The sequence below is a fragment of the Erinaceus europaeus genome, chromosome 3 (assembly GCF_950295315.1).
Source record: "Erinaceus europaeus chromosome 3, mEriEur2.1, whole genome shotgun sequence".
NCBI classification, from domain to species: Eukaryota; Metazoa; Chordata; class Mammalia; order Eulipotyphla; family Erinaceidae; genus Erinaceus; species Erinaceus europaeus.
This window is the reverse complement of record NC_080164.1, coordinates 45622693-45645868: the sequence shown is the minus strand read 5'-3', so window position 1 is coordinate 45645868 and position 23176 is coordinate 45622693. Positions and strand designations below refer to the sequence as shown.

Genomic DNA, 23176 nt, shown 5'->3' with positions numbered 1-23176 from the left:
CCGAACTGCCCCTGCGGCTACAGACAATGACCCACATAGTCAACGACTGCCACCTCTCCAGATTCAAAGAAGGTCTCAAAACTTTACATCAGGCTCAACCTGACGCTGTTGACTGGCTACGGAAGAAGGGCAAATGCTAGAGGAAGAAGAAGAAGAAGAAGAAGAAGAAGAAGAAGAAGAAGAAGAAGAAGAAGAAGAAGAAGAAGAAGAAGAAGAAGAAGAAGAAGAAGAAGGAGAAGAAGAATTGGTTTTGATTCAGCCAAATTAAAGTAGTAAAATCCACTAAAATTGATTATTTTTTCTTATGCATACTTTTCTTCCATATTCAACTCAGACTTTTCCATCTTAAACTATTCTCTTCTATGACCACTCTCTCCCTATTTTTTTAGAAGTCATGCTTTTTGAACTATATGAAGGGAACCCACTAGTTTTTTTATACTTTTCTCCAGGTTCCTATAGTAAATTATTATAAAAAGTAGTTTATTTTCCTTTGAAGATTCTTTTCTCAAGACACTATTAGTTGTTTTTCTTTTCCTTTATTCTTAAGTAAAGTAGAATCAAATCTTCTAAGATATAGATTCTAGCAAAAGGTCATCAGGAAATCACATGTTTCTGAAAATCAGATGATATATATTAATATATCCAGGAAATTTCAACACTGAGCTGGATATAGCAATTAATAATCAGCTGATTTAAAGTCAGAGCTGTAAAAAGAGATCAGAGATACAAAAGGACAATTACCAAGGAAATCAGCTTATCCCCACATCTAGGTTATAAAAGGGGTGCTCCTTTTGTAGGAAGATTAATAAAATCCAGTCCAAGTCATTCTAGGTATCATAGTGATTGCTCTGTTAACATCACACTCAGGGAAACAAACACATAGGTGAAATCACAAATCTCAAAGTACGACTGGTTCATTGCTTCCTGAGCTCCCATAAAATAGTTGCTAAGATGTAGGACAAAGACAGTGAAACATTAAAACCATGGTAACAGTTGAAGGAGTGCTGGAGACTTAGCCTTGCTTAAAGAAATGGCATGGGAGGCTAATCACAAGGACTATTTTTGATAGAGACTTCAATGTGAAAACAGAGATACAATTCAAGGTATTAGTTTGGTAGTGAGGAATAGAAACAAAGCGATAGGCATCATTGTACTTTAAATCTAAGATCTACTGGCTGATAGAAATGACAATATTTTAAATGTTGCTAAGAAAGGAAAAACCCACCAAAGTAAAAGATTCTGGGGGAGGTTTCAGGTCCTGGAACATGATGGCAGAGGAGAACTTAGTGGGGGCTGAATTGTTATGTGGAAAACTGAGAAATGTTACACATGTATAAACTACCATTATCTTACTGTCGAATATAAACCATTAATCCCCCAATACAGAAAAAGAAAGGAAGGAAGGAAGGAAGGAAAATCTCTATCAATTTGTGAGAAATGGTTTATCTTATGTGTGTGTGTGTGTGTGTGTGTGTGTGTGTTTTGTTTTCTGTCAGAGAGTAGTTTTAAGGACTGATCCTGCCTGGTTACCTGCTGTATGTAGCCTTGTATAAAAGTAGAGAGAAGGCATGTTATATCTTAGTGTTTTATTATCCCCACCCAGATACCTAAGCTAGGATATGAGCTCAGCAAACTTGCACAAAGTACCTGTGCAACTGTAGCTGCAATTCCAAGGTACTATTTAATGATAAACATCCTCCCTAGCTGCTTATCTCAGACCACCAGGCTGTTAAAAATCCTCAGGGTTGAGAGTGACCACATCTGTACAAGACTACATGAGCAGAACATGGGTCTCTAACATTGAAAGGAAAGTGTTCTCTCCATGAGCCCTTCCATCCTTCAGCTTGGTCAATCGCAATAAGATTGTGATTCCAAGTTTCCAATCCATGGAGGACAATGTATATATATATATATAAAATTGTATAGGGACAGAGAGAAATTGAGAGGGGAGGGAGAGGTAGAGAGGAGAAGAGACAGAGAGACACCTGCAGTCCTGCCTCACCACTCATGAAGCTTTCCCCCTGCAGGTGGGCACCAGGGGCTTGAACCTGGTTCCTTGTATACTGTAATATGCTCACTTAACTAGGTGTGCCATCACCTGGCCCCAGGACAATGTATTTCCAAATCTGCCTTAGGGATAAAAAAGCTGGACAGAACGCACGCTGGGTGTGCTGGCCTGTTGGAGTTCTGATAGGTTTGTACCCTTTTGCATAAAAATAAATATTTCTTTATTCATTCATAACTAGCATATGTGCCTCTTCATTTTAGTGGATTGCCTGTTCCTAGTCATGAGTTACCATTAACTATAGTCATCAGTTACCATTAATTGGAGGACATGTCTCAATTTCAGAGACATTGAGATGTAGGTGGCAATGAACACCTTAGACTTGATAACCTATGACAATCTAATTATGAAGTTAGTACTACTAACTTCAGGGCTGCCTTTCCCATGATGAAACCAAAGGATGAAATGAGAGCAGTAGGCGATGTGGCTTTAGGAGAGTTCCTCAACACCTTCATCAAGATTTAGCTATAAATGAGATGTCTTTGCTGTCGGTTCTGTTTCCTACCAGTATAGAGAAGGACCCAGCATGACAGACTGACTTACCCAGCTCCCAAACAGACTTTACTCAGTGTATATCCATTTCTGCTGAGGAAGCATCTTCCTCTTCAGTGAAATAGGAGCATAATGTCATAAGGTGAGACCAGACTAGCTGAGAAAACCAAAGTTTAAAAGACAGCAGCGAAGGCCCAGTAAGCAGACCAGTGCTAGATTCCATGCTTTGTATGCATGGCATCATCCTGAGTTTGGTCCATCCCTAGCATCCTTCCTATAAGATGAAAATAGAGAAGATCTATAAAATGGCTTTCTGATTTGCTGAACTGATGATAACTACTATCACTGGGAGTATTCTCAGAAGTCTAATGTTGAGGGACAAGGTACCACCCATAAAATAGGAGTGGTTACAGATGTGTCTTAGAAAGAGGTGGGGCTTGGGTTTTAAAAAGCTGAACCTTGGGAGTCAGGCGGTAGCGCAGCAGGTTAAGCGAAGTACAAGGACTGGCGTAAGGATTCTGGTTGGAGCCTCCGGCTCCAATACCTGCAGGAGAGTTGCTTCACAGGTGGTAAAGCAGGTCTGCAGGTGTCTTTCTCTCCCCCTCTCTGTCTTCCCCTTCTCTCTCTATTTCTCTCTGTCCTATCCAACAACAAGGACATCAATAACAACAACAACTATAAAACAACAAAGGCAACAAAAGGGGATAAACAAACAAATAAATATTTTTTGAAAAAGTGTTAAAAAAAAGCTGAACCTTTAAGCTTTCTTTCTCTCTGCCCGATTCACCACGTGATCACCGTGTAAATGTTTGCTTCTCTCTCTCTCTCTTTCTCTTGTTCTAACATGTGAGTGTTCTCAATTTTCCTTCATAAAGTTTAAAGTGCCCTCTCCTCAATTCTTTGTAGAGATAATGTGTGATGGACCTTTATTATTGGGGGAACAAACGTCTCCCCACTTTCCCTTATACACTGACACATAGTAGTTAGTGCTAGCTCCCACTTCCCATATGCTTCCTCCAAGAGCCTTCCCCAGTCTGCCATTCAGATCTGTTTTTCCCATTGCTAGGGATACAGAGCTCAAAGGCCAACAGAAGGGAAATCATGAGCTATTGCAGGGGTAGGGCTGCCATGGTAAATAACTCAGCAGGATCCCAAAGGTATCTCACTCCATTAAGAGTCAGAGATATTGGGGAGGGGGGATGGGCAGTAACACACCCAATTAAGCACACATAGCACAAGGACCCATACAAGGTTCCAGGTTTGAGTCCCAGCTCCCCACCACCAGCAGCAGGGGTGCTTCACAAGTGGTGAAGCAGAGCTGCAGGTGTCTTTCTTTTTCCCTCTCTATCTCCCCCTCCTCTCTCAATTTCTCTTTGTCCTATCCAATAAAATAGACTCACCATCCATCATGACTTTGCCAGGCTTCAGAGATGTCTGAGGACCCAAGACTGAATTCCAGCTCTGTGTCTGCCTAGCTTTGTGATCTTGGACAAGTTACTGGATTTTTTAAACCTCAGTTTCTTCATCCACACAATGGAAAGAGGAACAGAACCTTTGAGAGGAATATATAAGATGTGTATAAAGGTACAGGCTTTGCACATTTTGATGGTTAACATGTCCTCAATCAGTATGAGATGCTGCTATTAAATCATTCCTCCTGTGGTCTATTGACATAATAACAATTGAATTTTTAAAATCACAGTCTGGATTCCATCTTGCCAGTAAGCCTACATCTGGGCCAACTGCCCCATCAAATGTTCTCAAGAGAATGTCTATGAAACTGTGAAACTGAGTTTAATAAAACTAGGCAGTGTTATGTCTGTTGCCGAATCTCTGTACTGACAGAGGAAGTTGTTTTTTTGTTTTTTTTTTTAACTGCTTATAAGCAGTTTTAAACAGTGAGCTCCATATTCCCATCTGAGCAGGCAACCTAGTGCTTCCAGGGCTGTTACAGCTTTCAAAGGAGTTCTGGGAACTATTGGCAGTCAAACTTGGGACAGACATGAGGATTTTTTTTTTTCTTTTTCCCAATCTGGGAAAGAAAAAGATGGCAAAGGACTACAAATCATAGCAGAAAGTCAGGCAAGGTATAAAGAGGGTGAGTACTGAGTGATATCACACTTCTCACAGTCCAAAGCAAGGGCACTTAAAGCAAAGTAAACATTGTTTCAACACAATGATTAGCAAACAAAAGGAATGCATTAATCCATGGCAATACCAACTAGAAGTGCCCCCAAAACCTCACTCAGTATTCATCTAAGGACATTGTTTCATAATAAATAAGTACCCACAATGAGAGGGGGCAGTGGAGCACCTAGTCAAGTGCACAGCAAAGATGCAGATTTAAGCCCTCCCGCCCCACCACTGTCCCCACCTGCAGGGGGTGAGCAGTGCTGCAGGTTTCAAATTTTCTTCCCCCTTCCTTTCTACCCCCTCTGAATTTCTCTCTGTCCTGTCACATAAAAGGGGAAAAGTGGTCACTAGAAGCAGTAAATTAATCATGCAGGCACTAAGCCTCAGTGATATAACCCTGTGGCAATAAAAATAAATAAATAGACTTAGGGGCAAAGTGTAACTATCTGTATCTCTATTATCTATATAATCAAAATTTATATATTATCTATACAAATAATATATATAAATAATAATATATAAATAAAATTTATATATTATCTATATAAATAAAAAGACTTGAGGGCAAAGTGTAACTATCTGTATCTCTATTATCTATATCAAAAACAGGCAGGTAGCTATCAAAAGATATAAGATCTCTTTAAGTTCCTCCTATCCCCAGGTACTATGCCTGGCACTGTCCTGCCATGAATCCATCATTCCGGAGCCCACTGTGGAACTTGATATAGAAAAATTACATTTCCGGGAGTCGGGCTGTAGCGCAGCGGGTTAAGCGCAGGTGGCGCAAAGCACAAGGACCGGCAGAAGGATCCCGGTTCGAACCCCGGCTCCCCACCTGCAGGGGAGTCGCTTCACAGGCGGTGAAGCAGGTCTGCAGGTGTCTATCTTTCTTTCCTCCTCTCTGTCTTCCCCTCCTCTCTCCATTTCTCTCTGTCCTATCCAACAACGACAACTACAACAATAAAACAACAAGGGCAACAAAAGGGAATAAATAAATAAAATAAAATATATAAAAAAAAGAAAAATTACATTTCCCACAATTCCTGGTACCAAGCAAGAAAGCAAGGATAAAGTGCCACCAAAGACTGCAAGGCAAATGACTGGACAAGAGAGAACTGGAATCTGATCTTTGACTGGAATATAAATACAAGAAGCAAAGGAAAAAGTGGAGGAAGAGCTGGAGAAGGAGATGGTACAGTTGGTACAGGGAGCATGGAGCTGAGCTGAGCTGAGCATGGAGCTGAGCTGAGCTGAGATGAACTGGACTGAGTCAAGCCGAGGACATGCTACAGCTGGACCAGCAAGAGGAGAAACAAAGACTAGAGGTGAAAGAGAGGCAGCTATCATGGGCATTTCATTTCAGAGTGTTTCTCACTGTCTCAAATGTCAGGTAGTAAAACCTTATTTTCACTCAGTTAATTAATATATTGGTTTTATGGTAAACCCTAGTAGGTAGTAGCCTCAAGTTAGTGATTTGTATATTAATACAGGCATCCTATAACAAAACTGGACTAGCTCATGAGGGACTAGGAAGCAATCTGCCTGGAAATGTTCCGACTGGGTGTGTAGTGAGTTGAATAGTGACCCCCCTCAAAAAACACATCCATGTCCTAGTTCCTAGACTCTTATATGGAAAATGAATCTTTATCCATATAAATAACTTAGAATCTGAAGATGGAATCTTCAGATGGACTATCCAGGTGGGCACTAGCTCCCATCATAAATGATTCATAAGACACAGACACAGGTAAGATTACGTCATGGGAGAAGGGGTGGCTCATCTAGTAGAGCACATATGTTACTGTATACAGGGTCCATGCTTGAGTCTTGGGCCACTTTATGGGAGGACTGGGGTGGTGGGGTGAGGGGGCAGGTGGGGAGGGAGGGATATCACAGAGTGGTGGAGCAGTGCTGCAGCAAGCTTCCTTCTGTGTGTGTGTGTGTGTGTATGTCTCCCTTTGTGTTACCTTCTATTTAGAAAACAGGAGGAAAAGGCCACTTATAGGGAATAGTGGAGTTATATAGGCACCTGTGTGTCATAACCCTGGTATCAAAAAAAATAAAAATAAAAACAGAAGATGACCTCAAGAAGCCAGGTGCCACTTGGAGTGATGCAGCCACAAGTCAAGGGACACCAGTAGTCACCAGAAGCTGGACAAGGCAAGATGCAAGGAAGGATCCTCCCCCACAGCATCTGGAGGGACTACAGTACCAGAAATACCATGGCATCACATTTCTGTCTCTTAGAACAGCCTCAGGCTTCTCCTTCCTTAATGAGCTTGCAAATCATCCAAGGCTCTTGGTAATATGCAGATTCTGACAGGTATCCTGCAAGTCTAGGGGTGAGGTCTGAGATCCAGCACTTCTCAAAACTCCCAGAAGATTCCAGCACAGCTGGCTCACACTTTGAGTGACAAGAGTTTAAGAGTATGTTGTCATCAGCAGGACCATGATGGTAAAGGAAACTGCTAGGACAAGGGACAGAAGTTGTAACCACCACCACCCTCCTCCAAAAAAAGGAATAACCCAGTCAGCCACCCCACTAGGCCACTGTGGCAGCAGAGAAGCCCAGCTCTCAATTGCAGGATACTGAGTAAATGTAAGCCACTTATCTCTAGTGATGCTCCCTGGGCTTAATCAATGCTTCTGAACTGAACAGCAGCTCACAGGGGCCAATGCTGATGGGTTCTGATCATTCCAGTTTACCAGTCTCTAACAGGGTCAACTACAAAGTGAGCTCATGCTTTTGGTGAAGAAATATATGTATCAGGTGCTGGGCACCTGATGTATCATGTATCATGTGTGGGGGTGGGGAGTTGGGGGGATGGGGAGTGGTCTCTTCACAAGAGGTGAAGCAGAGCTGCAGGTGTCTATCTTTCTCTTCCCTATATCTCCCCCTCCTCTCTCAAATTTTCTGTCCTCTATAATAAAATGGGGGAAAAATGGTCACCAGGAGCAGTGAATTTGTAGTGTACGCACTGAGTTCCTGTGATAACCCTGGAGGCAGAGGGAGAAAGAAAGAAAGAAAGAAAGAAAGAAAGAAAGAAAGGAATGTATCTCCCCATATATGGTGTGAAGGGGACAGAGTATTTCCAGTGAGAATGAAGACTTTGGTAACAGAATCCTAATTTCTTAATTTCAATCAACTTGATGGAAAATTATATAATGGTATTTTGCCTCTAGTGTTTAAGTACGTTTTATTTCTTTATTTTTATTTATTGCATAGAGACAGAGAAATCTAGAGGGAAGTAGGTTAGAGAGAAAGAGCTGCCTGCAGCACTGCTTCACTGTTCATGAAGTGTTCCCCCCTGTAGTTGGGGTCTGAAGGCTTGAACCTGGGTCCTTGCACATTGTAACATGTGTTCTCAACTGGGTCCAGTCCCGCTCTCATTTTAATGGAGTGAAAAATACTAGGGCCAAAGAACAGACAAGAATATGCCTCCAATGTATACTGGGATCTTACATGACTGGGAACAGATAAGTTCAGACTGGTTAACAAAAGAGACCACTGGCATATATGACCCAGGATGAGGGTGCAAATGGGATATATGTTCTAACAGAATCTAGACTAAAACAAACAAACAAGCAAGAAAAACAGCCATAACTCCTAGTATCTATAGTCACAAAGCCTTATGTCACATAGTGCTGGCTTAGGAAAATGTGAATCTCCCTCTGTATTCAGTTGTAAGAACATGGGGATTGATTTCCACTGTCTGCTATGAATTTGGGACAGGGGGAGTGGCGCTGTGCCATTTCTTCCTAGACATTACAAGGTCATATTGTTTCTCAAGCTCCTCAAACTAGTGCTTGAGATGCTATCTCCTACCGTTCCTCTTCATAAATGCCATCCAAGGCAAGGAAATAGGACCACACTCTTTATTCCATATCAGTCTCCAACATTCCCCTCATAATGTCCCCTTTGTGGCTGGGGTTAAACCAGAGCTCTCCTCCTCCTGGTCAAGGTCTTTCCTATTCTCCAGAAGCTTGTTACCTCATTCTTCTCAGTTCTAAGACCTCACTTGCCACTAAATTGGCACCTTTTCCTGTTATTACTTATCTGTGTCAGGATATGTCATGATGAGTCAGGCTAGGAATGATTAATGTAGGCGTGTTTCCAGCTTTTCCCCTCCTTGAAGGTCCTTCTCCTTTCTGAAAACCAAAAGAGGCCTACTTTTCCTTATTGTGGACTTCAGTGTAGAACGGACAAGGAAAATAGAAGAAAAAAAAATTAATAGGAGGCCAGGAAAATAATTCACAGGGATAAGGTGTTGCTTTGCAATGTCACGACTCTGGTTCAATCCTGGCCCCCAATACATTAGAGAAAGTTTTTTGTGCTGTGGTCTCTCTCTCTCTCTCTCTCTGTGTGTGTGTGTGTGTGTCTTTCTTGACAACAAGAAGGAAATAAATAAATAAGATGGGACCTCAAGGAAGTTTTTGTTGTTGCTTGTCATTGTTTGGGACTTACTTTTTTGTGAAAATTTTCAGAAAGGGACCACAAGGTTTTTGCAACAGCTCCCTTGGATAGACCGCTGTTTTGCCATGTGTGGGACCCAGGTTTGAGTTTAGCCCACACCACAATGAAGGAAGCTTTAGTACTGTGTTCTCTTTCACTCTCTCTCCCTCTTTCTACCTCTTTCTCTACCAGAGACAGACAGACACATAATGCTGGCTTAGACAGAGAGATACCACACAGCAAAGTCTCCCCTAGTGCGGTAAAGGCAAGGCAAACTATCTTGCTAACACTAAGTTGGTGGGGTTTTGAGGTCATGTGTTGAGGAAGGTGTGAGGGTAGTGGGTGGCAAACAATGGACTTATGGGAAATGTTGCTCTCAATTCATAGTCAAGATCAGGAGTTACTACATGAGTTTCTGGTTATGCAAGTCATTCTTCGAGACCACAAACAGTCTCACGGAAGTGGGACTTGTACGTGTCCCCTTTATACCTCACATACTCTCATCTCTTATCTCTTACAAGGTTAAATCTTGTAGCTGTCTGCTGGGGATTGGAGTAGATGCCAGAGTGACAGAAGGCAAGGCCCTAAAAACATAGACACCCTCACTTTATAGGAAAAGAGCCTGAAGCCCAGAGAAGGATTGTCTGTGGGGGTGGGGAGGGGTAGGCAGTGTTAGCACTTCAAATTCCACAGTCTGGAAGACCTGGTGGAAGAGACAGCTGTGAGTTGACTGAATATAACTGCTCATACCACTTTCTTTCTTTTCAGAGGAGGGTCCTTAGATGAGGGGTTATGTCCAGACTGACAGGTATTGACTGAGGACATACTACAAAAAAGGTGCTGGGAGAGAAAATCCATTAAGACATTCTAGAAAAAAACTGATGAAATCATTGGCCTGGTAGATGTGTGAAGTGCCCTATCATAGATAGTAATCATTCTGGCCCTAAATGAGGCCCTTTGACCTCTTTGCCTTTGTGTTCAGCCCTCTTTCCACCTGTATGACCCTGTTCTGTATCTCCTCATCCTCTTCAAACTTGTATTTTCCTCTCATCCTTGCTCCCACAAACCTCTACTAAAGGCTCATCTCAATTCTGCCACCCCACCCTACCCCACCCCCACCAACTCAAATTGAGTGCAGATAAAGGTAGGTTTACCTTAGGAATGTTTGTCTCTGATGATGGGACTAAAGGGGTTTCATTAAAGACCACTCTGGACTTCCTGGGCCGGTTTTCCCACTGGCCAACCCTCTAAAGCCCCTGGGAAGTCTGGTCCTCACTAAATGTCTGAGCTATGGGGGACTTCAGAGGCAACCTGGCCTGGGCTGCTCTGGCCTCACCACTTCTCAGTCTTCCCCTGCAGTCTCTATGTCATCTGGTGTCCTGCTAGGCTGGAGGAGTAAGAAGCTGAAATCTAAATGGAGTGAGATACCAGGACATTTCCTCCCTCATTCTCTGCCTTCTGTGGCAGCTCCCACCTGAGAGGGCTGCCATGTTCCAACATCCAGTTCCTGACTAGGGTAACACCACCCCCTCTCTAGCCTCAAGGCTGAAGTGACTTCCTGCTGGGGCTAATTTCTGAACTAGCTCCCCAAGCACTGTCAGTTTCCGTTTTCCCATTGCCCGTATCAGTGCCTTGTATAATATATCCTTTCTGTTGAGATATTGAAGATGTTTCCATTTTCCTTTCCTTTTCTTTTTTTTATTGCTTCCAGGGTCATTAAGGGGCCTGGGGGCTGTCGTGATAAATCCACTGCTCCCAATGGTCATTTCTTTCATTCTTTCTTTCTATTTTATTTGATAGGACAGAGAGAAATCAAGAGGGGAGGAGGTAATAACGAAGGAGAAAGATAAACTTCTGCAGACCTGCTTCATCACCTGTGAAGCTTCCCCATGCAGGGACTCAAAACCTGGTCCTTGGGCATGGTAATGTGTATTCCTAACCATGTGCACCACTGCCCAGCCCTCTTTTATTTTGTTTTGTTTTTAATATTTTAATAAAAATACAGAGAGAAAGGTCACTGCTCAGTTCTAGCTTATGGTGTTGCTGAGGATTGAACCTGGGTCCTTTGGTGCCTCACATATTAAAGTCTTCGACATAACCATTATGCTGTCTCCCTAACTCAGTTCCCACTTTTCTTCTTGGACCTTGAAGGATCACAGCCCACCCCTCCCCTCCTCTTTCATTAAAGCTGTGAGAAAACTGAGGCTCACAGAGTATGGTTTATCCAAAGAAAAACACTACAGCTTGGGGGTTGGGCGGTAGCGCAGCGGGTTAAGCACACATGGTGCAAAGTGCAAGGGCCGGTGTAAGGATCCCAGTTCCAGCCCCTGGCTCCCCACCTGCAGGGGTGTTGCTTCACAGGTGGTGAAGCAGGTCTGAAGGTGTCTATCTTTCTCTCCCCCTCTGTCTTTCCCTCCTTTCCCTATTTCTCTCTGTCCTATCCAACAACAAGGACATCAATAACAACAATAATAACCACAACTACGATAAAACAGCAAGGACAATAAAAAAGGGAAAAAACGGCCTTCAGGAGCAGTGGATCCATAGTGAAAGCACCAAGCCCCAGCAATAACCCTGGAGGCAAAAAAGAAAGAAAGAAAGGAAGAAAGAAAGAGAGAAAGAAAGAAAAAGCAACACTACAGTTTGATCGTCCAGGACTGAACTGAACTTTCTACTCAGGCTTCTCAGTCTCTGCAGAAGGTGGCAGGAATTCTTTTTATTTTTAACCCAAGAGTCTTCAGAACCAACAATATGTGTTTTTTAAGGAATAACCACCGTTCTTTCACATTCTCTGTACATGAGAAGTAATTTGCACCTTCAACTGAGAGAAAGCCTATTAATTAGAGTTGTCCAGGTCACAAACAGATCACTACTTACTTCTGTGTCCCAGTTTCCACATTGGAGGAAAAAAAGACGACACAAAACCACGCTTCCAGAATCATTTGAAAATTTCTCTTCATCTATGTTACAAAATTCAACTCCGGGGAGTCGGGCGGTAGCGCAGCGGGCTAAGCGCAGGTGGCGCAAAGCTCAAGGACCGGCAGAAGGATCCCGGTTCGAACCCCAGCTCCCCACCTGCAGGGGAGTCGCTTCACAGGCGGTGAAGCAGGTCTGCAGGTGTCTATCTTACTCTCCTCCTCTCTGTCTTCCCCTCCTCTCTTCATTTCCCTCTGTCCTATCCAACAACGACAACAACAATAATAACTACAACAATAAAAAAAACAACAAGGGCAACAAAAGGGAATAAATAAATAAAATAAATATAAAAAAAAGAAAAAAAATGCAACTCCTTAGATTTTAGGACCAGATGGTTTTTCAACTCTGAAGAAGTTTGACACTTATTTAAACATGCCATAGATTTTAAACACACAGTACCCCTGCTAATTAACACTTCCTAATTTCTCAAGAGTCCCTCAGGCAATTGTTGCCTTTTGTAACTGGTGAAAGACAGTGTCAAGAAATAATTCCCACTTCCCTCCCAAAGTGTAGCCCTAGGATAGTACACGTGAAATATTTAATCCCTTCCACCCTATATGAATAGAGTGGGAGGAGAACATGGGTGTAACACCCCTGGAATTGGGTGATGGATCCATGTGAACATAGCACCAACTCAGGCTCTTCACAGGGACCAATAAGCCAAGACAAGATGCAGAGATGCTTGTAAGTTAAATGGTGACCTAATAAGAAGATTCAGACATGCATGTGAACACACAGACATGGCCACACAGTGTTTATTTAAAGAAGCCAATCAGTAGGGCAAGATGATTCCAATCTGTGTGAGCCTGAGATAAATCAGGACAAATTGAGCCACAGCTGTAGTGGAAGACTAGGGCGCTCAGCCCTAAGATCCTGGAACTGCTGAAAAGGTCCTGAACCCAGCTCTTCTTCATCTGCAATTTATTTATTTAAAAGTTCATTTGGCCTCTTTCCTCCCACATGCCATCCAGGCTCAGGAAGACCCACAAGCTCCGGGGCCACGTGAGCCACGGCCACGGCCGCATCCGCAAGCACCCCAAGCAGCCGGGAGGCCGCGGCAATGCTTTCAGCATGCATCACCACAGGATCAGTTTCGACAAATACCACCCAGGCTACTTCGGAAAGGTCGGCATGCGCCATTACCACCTGAAGAGGAACCACAGCTTCTACACGACTGTCAACCTGGATAAGCTGTGGACACTAGTCAGCGAGCAGACGGATCAACGCCGCCAAGAACACCGCGGGCGCCGCCCCCATCACTGACTTGGTGCGGTGGGGCTACTACAAAGTCCTGGGGAAGGGCGAGCTCCCGAAGCATCCTGTCATCATGACGGCCAAATTCTTCAGTAGAAGAGCCGAGGAGAAGATCAAAGGTGTTGGAGAAGCCTGTGTCCTGGTCGCTTGAAACCACATGGGAAGGTTCATTAAACGTCATGAGTGTGGCTGTGGTCTGAGTGTGACTCTTCTGACACCTTGCCTTCCTCACACATGTCACCTTGTAAGGCCCTAGAGGGGTGGGCTCTTGGTTTGAGCTGCTATATAACTTCAGCTTTCACTTGTAAAATGAGATGTTTTAAAAACTATAAGCTACATTTGGGGGGGAAAAAAGTTCATTTGGCTAATATATCTCCTCTTTTTAAAGCCAGCACTCTTGGGAGAATTGATTAGATATTTGTTCATCTCTTCTACATCAGGGTAACTTAGAGTTTTCTTCTGGAGCTTTGCAGAGTTCTGGAGCTGATTGGTCAGGGGGTGTGAAGAGCAGAGCCTTATGCTCTTAGGGAGATATACTAGGAGGGTGCTTGCTGCCTCATTTGTGTAACAGGGGACCCTGGGCACTTGGGCAGTCCAGGAAAAGGCTACTTAGATGTTGAAGGGACACCAAAGGGAAGGGAGGAGAAACTGACTCAGACTATTATCTAGACAGTACTGAGTGGGTGGGATTCCCCTCTTCCACATCCACTATAGCCTTGGGACGCTTCTTGTGTGCAAGGATAAGGAAAAGATGAAGAAAAGTTAATACTGAGGCAGGGGTAGGGGGAAAAAAACTGAGTATGACTGGTGGAAGACTCATTTGTACAGAATCTTCTTTTTCAAAATTCTAAAAATAACAAAGGATTAGAACAGATGGCTGCGAGGTTGGAAGTTCTAAGAGGGAAGGGAACTTGTCTGATTTTGCCCTCACTGTATCCCCAGCAGCTAGAATAGTGCCTGACAGAGCAGCAGTGCTCGAGAAGAATTGGTTAAGTGGAGGAGAATGAGACAGGCCAATAGGCAATAATGTGATGCCTTGAGTCTCTTGTCTTCCAGTTGCATTAATTCTCAAGGTCTACTGACCATTCTTGTTGGAGTTATGAATGGGTGTCTAGGGAAAAAGAAAATCCCTCTGCAGACTCCTGCGAAGATGTGTGCTGAGCTCAGCTGGCTCTGCTGCTCCCCTGGGCCCCCCACCTTCATTAAGCAGTATATTCTAAATGGCCAGCCCACATGTCATGTCTGCATTTCCCCTGCAGATGCACATGACGGAGGAAGATGGCCCACTAGCAGTCCTTTCATTTTCCCCTAATGGCTCCTTTTCATTATTCAACAGAGTAGGCTCTGCACTGAAAGCCACTGAAGGGAAATTTGGGGTGAGAGAAGGGGATAAATTTTCATCCTCTATCTTTGATACAGAGCAGGCCAAATGAAATTGAGACAACTCTGTTGGATCCAGTGCCCCAAGGTGATATTATAGCCATATTTTCAGAGTCCCCTCCCTACTCTTAGGGTTCAGAGGACCAAAAGGCACAGGCACAGGTGAAACTTTGCCATGATTCTATAGGAAAGTCATATACAGTTTGTGACTTATAACTAAACCATGAAGTAATACTAACATATTCAGTGTGAGGCCTACCGATTTTCACAGATGCAGAATCACTTTGTCAACAAATCAGGTTGCTGCTGCTGTTTTACCAGAGCATTACTCAGCTTTGGCTTATGGTGGTGCGGGATTGAAGCTAGGGTTTTGGAATCTCAGGCATGAAATTTTTTTTTTTTTGCATAATCAGTATGCTATCTCCACCACCCAATTTTCTCAAAATATCAGAGAGGGCACTTGATATAATCAAAAACACTTCCACATGGAGCCTATCTACAAAAATCTAAACCTACACAAAAGCACCATAGTGAAGGTCAAACTCATAGTAAATCCTCAAGTTGTGTCTGATTGAAAGACATTTGAATGCAAGGTGGATCTGGAACAGTCAAGATCAAGATCACATATGTGTGAAACAGAAAGCTCTTCCCAGTTCTTGGATAGACACTTAAAGCATAGACTATAAAGAGAAGCTAGGGCTCTGCATAGAGATTTCCAGGTGCTGGGTTTGAGGGAACTAGACAACAGATCTAATCCTGGATCTCTGGCCCTCTGACCAAGAGCAAGCCACTTAGCCTCTCTGGGGAATCTGTTAAATAAAGGGCAGGACAAAGTAGCCTCTGAAATTCCTCTACCTCAGCGATGCCCTGTCACGTGACTCAGTAGATCCAGTGGTGTCTAACTGTATCTACATAAGGAAGGAGTAAAGGTAGGAAATCACCCTTGAGTCTACCTTCAGCTGGAGCCATCTTCTCATGGCCCTTGGGGAGGGGGACTGGGGAGGAAGACTGTGTGCTGTATTGAGTCAGAGAGGCTAGGTCTCAGGGGCATAAAGGTTGCAGCTGCCGCTAGACAAAGAGCTCAGCTGAAGAAGCCTCCTCTGAGGGGAGTGTACTGTTTGCCTGGGGGTGTCGGTGTCTCTTTTGGGGAGATGATGGAAACAAAGGAACTCACAGAGGGTCTTAAAATGCCACAGCTCTGTCTAGGCTAATGGAGGAGGGGGGACATGAAGAAGCCAAATGTGAGCCTACAGTACAGTGAATGACACAAGAAAAGTCACTGAAGTGTCTGATGGAAGAGGTGACAGGTTTGGGCCTCCATCTGTCTGTTCCTGCATCTGTCTATATCCTCCTTCCCTGCTAATTAATTCCCAACTTATCAGAGCCACCCTTGGCACATAAATCCCACTCACAGTTCTCCATATATTTTACCAGCATTCCCAAATTCTGTGCCCTGGCGTAGACACAAAAAGTAAGATGCCATTTGAAGAAGCTAGCTGCTTTTATTAGCTCAGGATCCAAGGGCCATCTTTATTACATCTGCCATCAGCTACAAATGAACAGATTTTTCCCCCTGAGTTTTTCCAGCAACACATTGTTTTGGGGCGGGGGTGGGGGAATGTAAAAATCATTGCTGACAGGTCTTCTCTCCTGTGATCCACAGGCTGCTTTTGAAGGAGGCTTTAATAATGCATAAAAGGGGGAGGGCAGTGCATGAATTAAATGCCCAGACATGCTGCCCTGAAAGCAGGTCTGGTGGGTAGAGCAAATGGACCAGCTTTTAGCCTGTCTCCTATTTTGCATTAAGAATGAGACTTTGGATCCCAAACCCTTTCCTAAGGGTGCCAGGTGACAAGTGTAGGTTGGAACCAGCCTCAGCTAGTCAAAAGGACTGATTTTCCTTTCCTCCTGGAAAACTTAGCTTTCAAGAAGGGTAAGAGGGGGTGCAGATTTGATCGCTACTTAAAATGTGCTATCAGAAAGGATCATAGACAATACAGTGGAAAGGAAGAAAGAATTCTCTATCTGGGTTCCTAATTGCAGGTTACATAACCCATGTCAGGGAGTCATTTGTGAAGTTTTTAATATTGCTAATAAGACAGTCAGAGTTGGCAAGTTTTCAGAAACGTGTTTCTGCACTGATAAAGGATTGCTTGCTTGTCCCCGAGTCCCAGTGTTTTCCACAGACACATAAAGCCCGCTACCCCCCCTCCCCCCAGCAGATGAGCAGACGTCATCTCTGCTGTCAAGGAAACCAGTCTGTTTTTAGAGCTAGATTTAGAAAGCCTGCTCATGGCCTTGGCGGGGCCTTCTGCCCACTAATCCTGACAGATTCTGCCCATGGGAACAAGGAAGACCCTTCAACAAAGTCACTCATGCTGCCCAGTGGAATGGGGGCTCTGTGACACCCATACCAATCAGTGAGAGGGTGCATAGGCCACAGAGGTAAATCTGTAGAAAACACTGGGCTTATCCACTTGGAAAGGGAGCAGACAATTGGCAGGGCCCTGGAACTAGTGCCAGGAGATTGACCCATGTAACCCAAACTGGCTGAGTGCAGTAGGCTGGACCACCCATTGCCGGCCCAGCACATTTTTGCTTTGAAACATCCACCCTATGTCTCTCCAAATAGGATTCTAGTCCACTGGCATCTATCACTAGCTCAAAGTTGGTGCTCCACCTGAGAGAGGGATAGAGGTCCTGAGAAGCCTTATGGGATAAAGAGGCTGAGCAACACATTTCTAGGTGGGGAATTCAGACAGTCAGGGAGGGATCTGGAAAGAGATAGAGACAAAAAGAAAAGGGAGGGGAGAGGGAAGGGGAAGAGGAGAGGTGCCCTTTTAAACCTTGAGCTTCAGGGAATCTGTTTCTGGCCCACTTCTACCCTCCACAGCTCTAGAAGAGCAACCAGGATCTGCTGAGTGCTCCTGAACAGATTCTTAGTCTAGACACTTCGAGAGTATCTACATAAAGTGCTCACGACTAGTAAGTGCTTGTGAAAAAAACTTGAGATTTCCATCTTTGGTTCTTTTTTTCTTTTCTAGTGGTCCTTTACCTGACTATCTCAATTATTATCATGGATTTCTATTATTATCAATATAGTAATGATGGTAATCATTCTTTTCAGTTAATGGAAACTATAGTGAGATATCTGAACAGATAAATGGGCAGGAGGAGGCTCTAGGAGTGTTACAAGTCACTCACTACTAGGTTGCTACCTTTACTTCATGATCCTAATGTATGAAGGTGTATAACTTGGTATATAAAAACTACATTTCCTAGAATTCCTGGCACCAAGCAACAAAGAAAGGAAAAAGTACCCCAAAGGAAGAATACAAGGCAAATGATTGGACAAGAGAGAACCTGGAACCTGACCTCTGAGTCATAAAACAATAAGCAGAGGGAGAAGCAGAGGACATAGTAGCATGGAGGAAGAGCTGGAGCTGGAGATGCAACTGGAACTGGGAGCGTGGAGCTGAGCCATGCTGAGCTGAGCTGAGCTGAGCTGAGCTGAGCTGAGCTGAGCTGAGCTGAGCTGAGCTGAGCTGAGCCAAGCAGAGGACGTAAGAGCGGTGAGCCAGCAAAAGGCAAAACAATGACTGGAGGTGGGAGAAGCAGTCTTCCTAGACATTTCTTTTCTGAGTGCTTTTCACTGTCTCTAATTTAAGGCAATAAAACCCCATTTTCATTCAGTTAATTCACATATTCGTTTCATGGTAGGCCTTAATAGGCAATAGCCTTAAATTACTGATTTCTAGGCTAATATAGGCAAGGTCCCCATATTAACTTGGGGGAGCATGAGTTCTCTTTGCACAGAAGTGTCCTTTGAATTTAACCCCAAGAGTATACACAGCACTTTAGGGCAAAGATTTACAATTGACAGACTTAGGGAGAAATGACTCTTTGGCCACAAGGACTTACTATGACAGTGTAATAACACTACACAATTGCAATATGGAGGGATATCACAGTCCTGGGGACACAGTTCATGCAACACAGAATTTAAAATAACTCAGACCTTTTGCCTGATTTTCTCAAATATCATTAAAAAAAAATGGAGAGTGTCCAGCAGTGCTTGTTAATATCCAACTTCCTTTCCTGATTCCCAGCATTCACGTGAGCAGTGGGCCAGAGGTCTTTGCCCTCAAGTGTGAGCCTCCTCACTCCCAAAACATTCCTCTTGGGCCCCAGCCAGCTCTACCTCTCTCCTACACCCTTCTTCTCACACTCTCCCTGACAGTCTCAGTTTACTCTATCAAAGTAAAGCTCATTCACTTTGCCGTACCTTTGTCTCACCTTGCTCCCCCACCCCCAGCCTTCTTTCTACTCCGCCACTTTTCTTCACAGAAGTCAGAACAGGCCGGAGTAGGCAGTTCTGCTCTCCCACCCAGGAGGAAGGTACAACATGGCAGTGGAAAAAGCTGTGTGTACAAAATCCATTGCCAGAGGAGCAGAAGGGCTGAGAGCAGTCAGATACATGCTAAGGGCTCCAAAAAGACTGTGTCAGGAGGAAGGTGAACTGGATGGGCAGGAAGGCATCAAGGAGCTTGAAGGGGCCTTAAGGGTCACTGGTTAGGCTAGAGCTGGACTAGCAGGTAGGCAGATGCCTGGAGTGCTGGTCATTAGACCGCATTAAATATGATGCCTGAGGATTGAATCTAAAACTCTGGAGTCTTGGATATGAACATATTTTGCATAAACAATTGTGCTGCCTCCTCTTATTTTCCCCATACCCCCCACACAGACACAACTCCCCACCTTTTCCCGGTGCATAAAAAGACAAAAGTGGGGAAGGGGAGAAGTGGTAAAGTCAAGTTTAACCTTCAGTACTTTGTGATGTTCTAGTTCATATCTAATACCAAATGACCTGTATTTCTCTGAAAGACAGCTATCAAATGGTTTCCCTCATGTGTGTAATATAAAGGATTAAAGAACATGAACTTGTTTAAATAATAAAGGAGCAGGGAGTCAGGCGGTAGCACAGTGGGTTAAGTGCATATGGCGTAAAGTACAAGGACCGGCGTAAGGGTCTGGGTCAAGCCCCTGGCCCCCCACCTGCAGGGGGGTCACTTCCCAGGCGGTGAAGCAGGTCTGCAGGTGTCTATCTTTCTCTCCCCTTCTCTGTCTTTCCCTCCTCTCTCCATTTCTCTCTGTCATATCCAGTAACGACAATAACAATAACAGCTACAACAATAAAATAACAAAAGAGAATAAATAAATATTTTAAAATAAATAAAAATAAAGAATCCAAATATTACTAAGATTTTGTGAAAACCAAAGAGGTTATGTATGAGGAATGGTGTTTGCAGAAAGGGGAGGAGTGGAGGACAAGGCACAGAACTATGGTGGTGGGTGCATTATGGAACTATACCTCTGTAATCTTATGATTTTATAAACCATTATCAAATTACTAATAAAAATAACTAGCTTTCAAAAGAATAATTGGTGCCAACTAACTCATATTTATGCAGAAATATAATACACTTGGGTTCCATTTATGATAGTGTGACAGAGAAAAGGGGAATTAAAAATTATTGCTAAGGAACTATAATCCCTTATAGTATATGACATTTAAACTGGGTCTGCTACCACCAGTTAGTCAGAAAAACCTAATGACAGCTTCTTGACCTACAATGTTAAACTTTTTCTTTTCTTCCTTCACCTTCTTTTTTTCTTGCAAGACACTTTTTTTTTAAATTTTATGGTTTGCAAATAATGTTGGAACAGGAGGAGTGAAGATATTAGAACGTGCTGTGATGGTGACTGTGGCAGCTACACAAAACCCACCTCCAGGCAACTTAAATAAAGGTATATATGTACATGATGAAGCCACACAATATGATTTAAATAATTAGTTGGAAAGCTGTGCATGAGAAAAATAACCTTAATAAAACTATGGGTTACCATACTGTATCAAAGAAAATAAAATCTAAGGCAAAAAAACAAACAAAAAACAACCAACCTCTGGATGATGCAAAGATTATTCTCATATTTGAAAGGGGGGGAAAAAAGATCCCACAGTGAAAATATCATATTGAATGATTGTGGATAAAATAACAGTATTGAGAATTGAGAACACCCATTGAGAACTGGTGAGAATACAGTAGCGTCTCAGTAATAATAGATGATAGTAATATACGTCTCATTTCATGACAAACTGAGATTAAAAAGGGAATGAGGAGTGTGTAAGGATTATGGGCAAGCAGGTTGGCTCAAAGGTATCCCCTAATATACACATTCTCACAATGTCAGAAACTTAATAGATTTGGGTATCAATATATATATTGAACAATTACATTATAGAAAATAATTTTGAGGGCCTAGTGGTGGCGTACCCAATTAAGCACACATATTACCAAGAGCAAGGGCCTGGGTTTGAGCCCCCATTCCCCACGTAAAATGGGGATGCTTCACTAGCAGTGAAGCAGGTCTGCAGTTGTCTGTCTTTTTCTCCTCTCTATCTTCCCTCCTCTTGTAATTTCTCTTTGTTTTATCTAATTAAAAAAAAAAGAAAATGAAAACAATTTCACTGCAAGCATTAAGAGCAGGGTACAATGACAGCAAAGGTACTTCAGCAAAAGGGAATCATGAAAATAACTCCTTTGGTAAAGTGACCACCTTACCATGCACCAATGTATGGGAGCACCATAGCATGGGATGGAATGGGCTCCACATATGGTGGAGTGGTGCTGTAATGTCTCTGTCCCTTTCCCCCCTCTAAAGTTATTCGTTAAAAAAAAATGAAAACTCAGCTCAGAAACAGTGGGGTAGCACATGCATGATATCTCTGCACTCCAGAAAGCAAATACAATGAGAAACTTCAGCAAAGCATGTCTTCATTCCAGAGGAAATACCATTTATCTTGATGTCTCCTTAAAAATAGGAAAAGTGAGTTCTTACCTCCTTTGTGAAGTAACTAGAAACAGTTATACAAATTCTACCCCAAGTTCCTGACACAGAGCTCCTAAAATCCTTGTAATCTTCTGAGTGACAAAGATGATAGGTGTGCCTGAACAGAGCTCCTAAATCCTGTGGGATTTCCTGGAGTATAAGGGCATCCTTTGCTCCTATGAGGTAACTCATAGTGGCCTCCTCGATTGAGGCTGGTCACCAGAAAGATAGGATGATGATTCAAAGCTTGGCTTTTTCAACTCCATTCTTCAGCCTCTAGAGAGGGGAGAGGAGCTAGAGATTTAATAACTAATGTTGATCATGCCTACGTGATGAAGTCACCATAAAATTTTCTGAAGTGCAGGATTTGGAGAGCTTCAGGTTGGTGAAAGATGCCACAAACCACAAGGGTGATGCATGCTGATTCCATGGGACCAGTCTCTTGCACTTGAGAACTTCTGGGCAGGTTCAAGCCTGCTCCCTACTACATGGCAGGAAGTTCTGGTACCATGGTCTCTTTCATTCTCTCTTTCCCTCTCTATCTCCATCTATAAAAAGAAAGAAAGAAAGGAAGGAAGGAAGAAAGAAAGAAGAAAAGAATAAGAAGTAAGCAGAAGCTGACTGGTATTTGGTATCTGAAGTGAGAATAGATCTATGGGACCAAGGATCTGAACCAACTCTAGGTAGACAATATTAAAATTAATATGAATTAGAAGGTGCCCCGGCTGGGACTGGAATATTAATTGACCCAAGGAATAAAACACATGTGGCATCAGAAGTGCTGTGAGTAAAGGAAACATATGTTTTCCTTTTATTTGCCAACCCTCACCTGTCTTGATGTGAAAGAAGACAGTGAAACAAAGGCACAAATTACCCTGCAGAAGAAATAAACAAGACCCAGAAGCAGTATACCAACAGCAAATAAGAAAAGATGGGAGGATTGCTCAACAATTTGTTTGGTTTCGTATGTTAACTCTCTTTTCAATCACCAGGTTCCAGATGCCACCAGGATGCTGGCCAGGCTTCCCTGGATTAAAGACCCCACCAATGTGTCCTGGAGCTCAGCTTCCCCAGAGACCCACCCTACTAGGGAAAGAGACAGGCAGACTGGGAGTATGGACTGACCAGTCAACGCCCATGTTCAGCGGGGAAGCAATTATAGAAGCCAGACCTTCCACCTTCTGCAACCCTCAACGACCCTGGGTCCATGCTCCCAGAGGGATAGAGAATGGGAAAGCTATCAGGGGAGGGGGTGGGTTATGGAGATTGGGTGGTGGGAATTGTGTGGAGTTGTACCCCTCCTACCTTATGGTTTTGTTCATTAATCCTTTCTTAAATAAAAAATTTTAAAAAAAAGATGGGAGATGTAGGGTCAAGCCAGAACACTAGAAAACATGACAAAGAACAGAGACCTGTAGAACAAAATAGTAAAAAGTTTCCTGAGGTGAAGAACGGCCAAGACATTTTGAGACTCACTGGTGTCTGACACTGAATTTAAAGGAAGAGGAGGGGAATAATATAATGGTTATGCA

At 43.3% G+C, this 23176-nt stretch overlaps 1 protein-coding gene and 1 pseudogene across 2 annotated transcripts in view; one reads left to right on the top strand and one right to left on the bottom strand.

Annotated features, from left to right (window-relative positions):
* Nucleotides 1–23176, bottom strand: part of ADD2 (adducin 2) — a 126013-nt gene that overhangs the window by 56696 nt on the left and 46141 nt on the right. The gene's annotated exons all lie outside the window — the stretch shown is intronic.
* On the top strand, nucleotides 13067–13539 carry LOC103114048 (large ribosomal subunit protein uL15-like; annotated as a pseudogene).